The following is a 7,033-nucleotide window of genomic DNA, read 5'->3' as shown; positions in this document are numbered from 1 at the left end:
CCATGTGCCTGAGGGTGTCAAAGTTCCAGAATCACACACCACCCCACTCCGGAACTGCATGTTCCTCAGAGCCAGGAGGAGCTGGCCAGGGTAGCCCCTCCTTGTCAGCTGCCCAATGGGGAAGGACTCTGAGACCCACGCGGCTAGCCAGAGCAGGCCCCTGTCCCCTTGGATCACATATTCACCTCCTCAGTGTCACTACCTGCCTAGAAGCCTGCAGCCCCCGCGAGCTGGGAAGAATGAAGATTGGGGGCAGGGTGGGGTGGGGAGGCAAGACTTAGGAATTTGGGGCGTGAAAGTTTTCTCCTGAATATCGGGGAATGGTTTAGATTTCATTCCTAGCTATGAACACAGGTAGCAGCCCATGGAGAAAAGACGTTGGGATTGCTGCTGAACGGAGTCTGCAGGGAGGAGGGTCAGTGGGAGACCCAGCTAAGGCTTGCTCAGAGGAGCCAAACAGTGCCTGTTGTGTCCCCCAAAACCACCACCTCTTGAATAAAAAAATGAGGGTTACTAATCCCCCCAGAACAGGCCCCATGGGGCTGGAATTCAGGCACACCTCCTTGGGGTGCCGTTTGGCCTGTGTCTGGGATTTCGTTGCCCTAGGGATTTTCTCCCATGACTGGTATCATTTCCTCATCAGAGCCAATCATTAACCTTACTGAGAGCCCCCAAATGAGAGGCCACAGGAACAAATGGCTGGTTGAGGCTGGAAATTCGGAGGCAGCTTCCCCAGAGGGGTGAGTCCCCAGTCATGCTCCTGCCAGGGTGGCAGGGCAGTGGCCTGGCCAGGGTGCAGCCTCTCCCTCAGATTTCCACACCCCCTGCTGGGCAGGTGGGATAGGAGAGGCCTGGATGAGGACGAAGTCCCTTTGTCTTCCGGCAGTGTTACCTTCTGGGAGCTCAATGGGGTGGGCCTGTGGCTGGGGCAGGGAAAGCAGCTTTCAGGAACGCTGAGGAGGGTAGAGTGATTTAAGTTTTGCCCACCCAGGAATACCTCAGTCCCACAGCACCTCTGGACTATAAAACACCAGCTGTGTGAGAAGCTCAGCAATGGGCAGTAGGGTGCAGCCACAGCGGGGGCCAGCCCCTAGGCCCTCAGCCTTTCTCTTTTGGTCTGAAATTGGCCTGCGTTCTTCCGCTTAACCTCTAGCCCCCAGTTAAACCAGTAACTCAGACCAAACACCCCTACCCCAATCTGTAAGGTGCCACCTCTCAGTCTGGCCACCTGAGGGGAAGGAACCTGAGAGAAGCCACCTGGTCCAAGCCCCGTCCACTCTCAGATCACAAGACCTTAGGGGACAGGTATCTACCTGGTGCTGAGTGACCAGGACCAGCCTGGATAACCAAGGCCAGTGGCCTCTGACTGGTTCTGGACAGTTGGGAGTGAGGATGGGCTGTGCACCTGGGTCAGAAATGACCCTCCAGAGGCCACAGGACTGTCCCCAGTCCCCGGGAAAGTCCAGCGCCTTCTGTAGCTGTGGGGACAGATGGGTCTGCCTGTTTTCTGGGATTCCCAGGGCCACCGGGCAGGCAGGTGGGTGCCGCAGGTGGAGTCTAGCCAGCAGGTTGCATGGCAGGTTCGCTGCCCACCCCTTCACCCCCAGCCAGGTGACCCCGAGGGCCGGCCACCCTCACGGGTGCCCCTCCCCGCAGCGCCCCAGCCAGCTCTGAAGTCCAGCTTTTATTTGCCGCCGCCTACACCTGCTTGAGCGTGACCAAGGCCCCGCTGCTGACCATGACCGCCGGGTAGAGCGGCTCCAGAAAGGAGGCGAGGAAGCGGTAGATGAGGCTGACGCTGTAGAAAGACAGGCAGCGGGCGCTCCAATCGAGCGCCACGCCGAGTGTGCGTTGGTAGCCGCCGTGCAGCGCGGTCTGCGTGTTGTTGTGCCACACGGAGAACTTGAGCGAGTCCCACTCCAGGCACCAGGAGTAGGGGTTGCGGCCCAGCAGGTAGATGATGTTGCAGGGTGGGCGGCCGCTGAGTGGGGGGCTGCGGCGGTAGGTGACGCCCAGGCACACCCACGAGTTGCACACCTCGGCCTCCCAGTAGTGGCGGCCCTCGGACAGGCCGCGCGAGCACAGCACCTGCGGCCACTGCTTGAGGCCGGGGAACGGGCTGCCCGCGGCGTAGGGCTCCAGGAAGGTGCCCAGGTTCAGCATCGAGTGGGTCTCCTGGCCGTGGCGGGGTCGAAGTTCATGTTGCAGTAAGCTGGGAGGAGGGAACGGGACAGGGGAGGAAAGCGGCCCAGGGCAGAGCCTGGGGGCCTGGAGGAAGGAGGTGCTGAGTCTGATGGTATTTACATAGAGGGCTCCAAGTGCTTCCACCCTCAGCTGCTAGGAGTGGCCCCTCTACTCCCCACCCCCTTTCAAGTCTCCAACTGGGGACTGGGGAAGGGCCCTGATAGAGTCTGGAAGAAGGGTGAGTTGGGAGCTCCAAAGGTCCCCCTTCCTGGAGAAGTTGAGGACCGAGTTCTCCTCCCTGACCTCACCAGGCCCTAACAGAGTCCCCCTTTTTTATTTATTCAGGATGCCAGATGGAGGGACTGAGGGAGAGTCGAGGGCAAGGGAGGACGTCACTCAGAGGGTTCACTGAAGGTGATACCACCTCTACCCTGGAGATCGCAGACAAGTCATTGGGATTTGGCCCCCAGTCCAGCCGGGAGAGGGGACACCAAATGAAAAGGGAGATTGTCTGAAGAAGAAATGGACAGGCTGCTCCAAGCTGGCTTGGCTAATGCCCAGGGGAGGTTGGCAGCCAGCCAGCTGAGGGCAGAGGTTGTGCCACACCCCAGTGCCTGGGAGGGTGCAGAGCCTGCCTCTGGGCCGTCGGTGGGGTCTTGCCCCATCCACAGTGGTAGGACAGGACAAGTCTTCTCCCTTTCCTATCAGGGCCTTGGAGTCCCAGGCCGCGTCCTTTTGAGGTCTCCAGTCCCAAGGCAAGAGAGCTGGCATCTCTCTGGAGCCCTGACCTGAATGGAGGTGGATCTTGGGAAGTGGAGGCACCCAGGGGCCCTGCTCTTTCCTTCCTACCCTGGGGGCCAGACCCCAGTACGGAAGACTCACACTTGAGAAGTGTTTTCCTGTCCACAGCGAAGGGCAGCACCTCATAGGAGTTCATTTTAATGCCTGGGGGAGATGGAGGGGCTTTGCTGAGGACACTCTCACAGCCCAACATCCTTTCGGAGAGCGGCACGGGCTTCTGGAGGCTGTGTCACCTGGGGAAGGTGCACGCGGGCAGGCAGGGCTCTCTACAAGTGCCGGGAACCCCAACCACTGCCCTGTAGGGCTGTCCCACCCCCAGAATCTCCAGTGGCCCTGGGCCACCAGGTACTAACCCCGCAGGAGGAGCTGGTTGACAAAGCTGGCTCCAGAGCTCCGCCAGGGTCTCTGGCAGCTGGAGGAAGCTGTGCTTCTTCTCACAGTTGGGGCCCATCAGGGGTTCTATGGGGTCTGGGAAGTGCTTTAGCCTGGGGAACTCCTGATGCAGGGCGGGGCCCGGATACTTACGCCAGGGGCTTGGTGGTGTCCGGAACCATGGGGCAGGAGGAGAAGCTGCCCGTTTTCAAACCTGGGCATCTCTCCCCCGTTTCTGGTTGTTTGGACATCTTAGGTTAAGGCTTTGCTAAAGCCACAGCTGAGCACATTAAGCAAAGTGGATTTTTAGAAAACTATGGGGGGAGGGTGTCTTTTGAGCCTTTAATTGCTTAGTGAAAACCTTTGCCAAATGCGCCCTGTTGTGTGTGTGGGCCAAGGTGAGCAATAGCCCCAGAAATCTGCTCAAGGGTGTGATGGCCGCTGAAGAAAGGAGAGCTGTGCTAGGACTTCCAAGCACAGGGTTTGGGCAGCGGCGACCCACCCACAGAGAAGGCTGCTGCCACCACCCTCACCCCACCACTGACCCCACCAGCCACCCTGCCTGGTACCCTCTGGCAGCAGCACCAGATCAGGCTGAGGGCCAGGCCAGGGCTGAGGAATGAAAAGGGATTTCAGTCCAGGCTTCGTATATTGTTCTGGTCTCACTTCCAGCCCTGCCTGGCTTAGTCTGGAGAAACTTAGACTGTCAGATGCCCAGAATCCTAGGGTTCCAGGGAAATGGAGGCAGGAAATTTAGGGTACGGCTGAGCGCTGAGGTGGAGGAAGCCAGGGGTGTTGGTGTAAGCTCAAGATGGATGACCTGGCAGGGGGGGCTCCCCAAGGTAGGGAAGTGGACAACAGATGCTGTCCCCCTCCAGCTTTAGGAGCAGGTTGTGGCTCTGCTGAATGGAACGGCCCAGCTTCCCCAGGGCAGCTGCCTCCTCTGTGTCCACAAAATCCAAGACCTTCCCCTGCAGCTGTTTGACCTCCTGGATGATTTCTGAGAAGCAGTAGTTCACCTCATCCCGTGTTGTCTGGATCAATTTCTGGGGGTTTGGAGAGGAGGGGGCATAAAGAGTCATCTGAGCCCCACTCCCGTACCCTTATTGTCATGGCTCAGAGCCGGCCCAGACACCCTGAGTGTCGGCCTGGCCCCACACCATCCACTCCCAGCCCTGAGCGTCCCCCCAGCCTGATGCAGGGCGCTGGGGAAGCCTGGGCTGAGGGCGCGGTGGGCCACCCTTCCTAGAGGAAGGCCACCTGCCCCCGGCCCTTCTGGCTGTCGGAGGTGACCATCAGCATCTGGTTCTCCACATTGGCCTGGACCTGCCGCACCTCCACCTGGGGTGGGGGGGGGGAGGGCCCCTGATTGACAGATGACCTAGGAGGAGAAGCCCTTCTCTGAGCAGCCGCATGTTCAAGCCCAGAAGAGACGTATCACTTACATTCTTCAATGGTTTCAATGAGAATGAGAAAGACCAGAGCTGAAGGGTAGCTGACTGAGGGTCCTCCCCTCTCCTCTCGGTCTCTCACTCCCCGAGTACCTCTCCCCCCATTCTTAGGAGTCAGGTTCTCTGCTGTGAGGACCATGGGTTTCCGATCACAAGAAGGGCCTTGAAAGGCCTACCAGGCAGTGGGTCAAGGAGGGGCACCCCAGATATGGAGCCCTGGGTTCCCCGGGGCAGCTGCTGCCAGGCATAAGTCCTCCACAAGGCTTTAGTCTCCCCTATTCCAGCAATGGGCATTTTCATGTTTTGCAATATATTATAGAACTGTGCTATTCCAAGTGCCTGTACGTGAACTGTCGCTGACCCACAAAAAAATAAGAAGCTCGTGCCAGATGGTAAATCAACACACTGCTGCTTCCTTCACTGAGAAGCAAGTGCCAGCCGATGTCAACAGTGTGATGAGCTGGTTTCCATTCCAGCACAAGCCCTTGCCATGGGCCGTTAACGGGTGGCTCTATTGGAATAGGCCTGTTACAGAATATACATGACAGAATGTCTAACTTCTAAGTATTCCATTGTAAAAAGCAATACAAATATATTAAACAAAATTTGAAAACAGAGAAAAGGGGACTCGCCCAACCTAACATGACATGTTTGTATTTTGATATGTTTTCTTTCCACCTTTTTCCTGTGCAAGAAACTGAACACAGGACTCACACGTGCCATTTTGGATCCTTATTCATTTAACATGCCAGCACTGTTTCATCGCCCAGCATGACCCTCATGACCATCACTTTAATGCCTCCAGAATTTTCCTCCCAGGAAAGGTGTGCCTGGGGCTTGCAAAAGGCTTTTTTCCCGCCTTCAGAGAAAGACTCTGAACCACCACGAGATCCCAGGCTCCTTCCCCCACCCGCCAGCCTCACCTCCCTGGGGCTCGCTCCTCCCCAGGGGGATGGTGTCATGGTTCTCGTGCTCCTCCAGCAGGCAGGTCCCGCACACGCAGCAGCCTTCCATGCAGCCGTATAGCCTCCGCAGCTTGCGATGCTTCTGGCACAAGCAGCTCTTAAGATCCCACACGGGCTCCAGCAGCTGGTGGTCCTGGAACACCTGGTCCTCAAAGTGGCTGCACAGGTGCTTCTCACACAGGGAGGCCGTGCACTCCAGGCGTGACGTGACTGACTTGAGCTTCTGAGGGGAACACAAGTCACAGGGCATGTCCCTGGGCCCTGCCAGGTTGCCAGAGGGCCCCAAGGTCTGGCCCTTGGCCTGGGTGAAGCAGGTCACCATCTCCTCCAGGACGACATTCTTGCAGAGGCGCGGCCTGGAGGGGAAGCTCTCCCGGCACTGGGGACAATAGTCTCCCCCACGGTAGCCTGGTGGTCCCAGAACGCTTGGAGGCAGGTCATACAGAAGTTGTGTCCAGAGGCGCTGGTGACTGGGATGTGGAACTCCTCCAGGCAAGTGGGACAGACCACTTGGTTCTCCAACGAGCAGAAATTGCTGCTGGCACGGATCGGGAGCTGGCCTTCAGGAGGGCTTGAGGGCTGGGCAGGGGCCTGCAGGGCTGGGACGTGGTCCTGGACTGGCCCTGGGAAGACAGAGCAAAGCCATGCAGAAGCAGAGGGGACTTGCAGGGTACCCCAGTCCTTCTCTTAGAAGCAGCCATCTGCCCGTGGGCCACAGAGACTGTGTCATTGGTCAACCCATGGGGGGGCATAAATTGGAGGTTGTGTTCTCCTTGTCCCGGCCCTAATTCCTGGAACAAAGCCTGGACAAGACAGTGGATGGCAGAAAACAGTCACATGACAATGGAAAGGAGCCATGCCTTGGCTTTTCAGAAGAAAAGCAGGAAGCACAGGTACTTATGTGAAACTCTCTGCATGTCAGGGAGAGCCCGAGGCTTGGCTGCTCTGTGGAGGGAAGGAAGAGAATCCTTGGGCACTCAGGTGCAGGGGCCTCCCTCACCCCTAGCCCTTCACCAGCTGCTCGGAGGGTCCCCATCAATCCAGCGTGTCCCCGTCCATTCCTTTACATCTCTCGGGATCTGACAACCGCCTTCTCACCTTGCCCTTTGGCTGCTGTTTTGCGGTCTCCCTATCAAGTTGGCTCCCCTCTCAAAATCTGCCAGCAATTTTGCTCCTTGATGTCGTAATTCAAGCGTGAGCAGTCCCAGTATTCTGCTTGTGATGTCACCAGGGCAAAGTGTGCCACTGGATTTGCAGTGC

At 57.9% G+C, this 7,033-nt stretch overlaps 1 pseudogene; it reads right to left on the bottom strand.

Annotated features, from left to right (window-relative positions):
* Nucleotides 1–1,698: 1,698 nt before the first annotated feature.
* LOC109454651 (E3 ubiquitin/ISG15 ligase TRIM25) lies at nt 1,699–6,809 on the bottom strand (annotated as a pseudogene).
* Nucleotides 6,810–7,033: the final 224 nt, after the last annotated feature.

This window comes from Rhinolophus sinicus, linkage group LG15 (assembly GCF_036562045.2).
Source record: "Rhinolophus sinicus isolate RSC01 linkage group LG15, ASM3656204v1, whole genome shotgun sequence".
Lineage (NCBI taxonomy): Eukaryota > Metazoa > Chordata > Mammalia > Chiroptera > Rhinolophidae > Rhinolophus > Rhinolophus sinicus.
The sequence above is the reverse complement of the archived record's forward strand: the minus strand, read 5'-3'. Positions and strand labels throughout refer to the sequence as shown.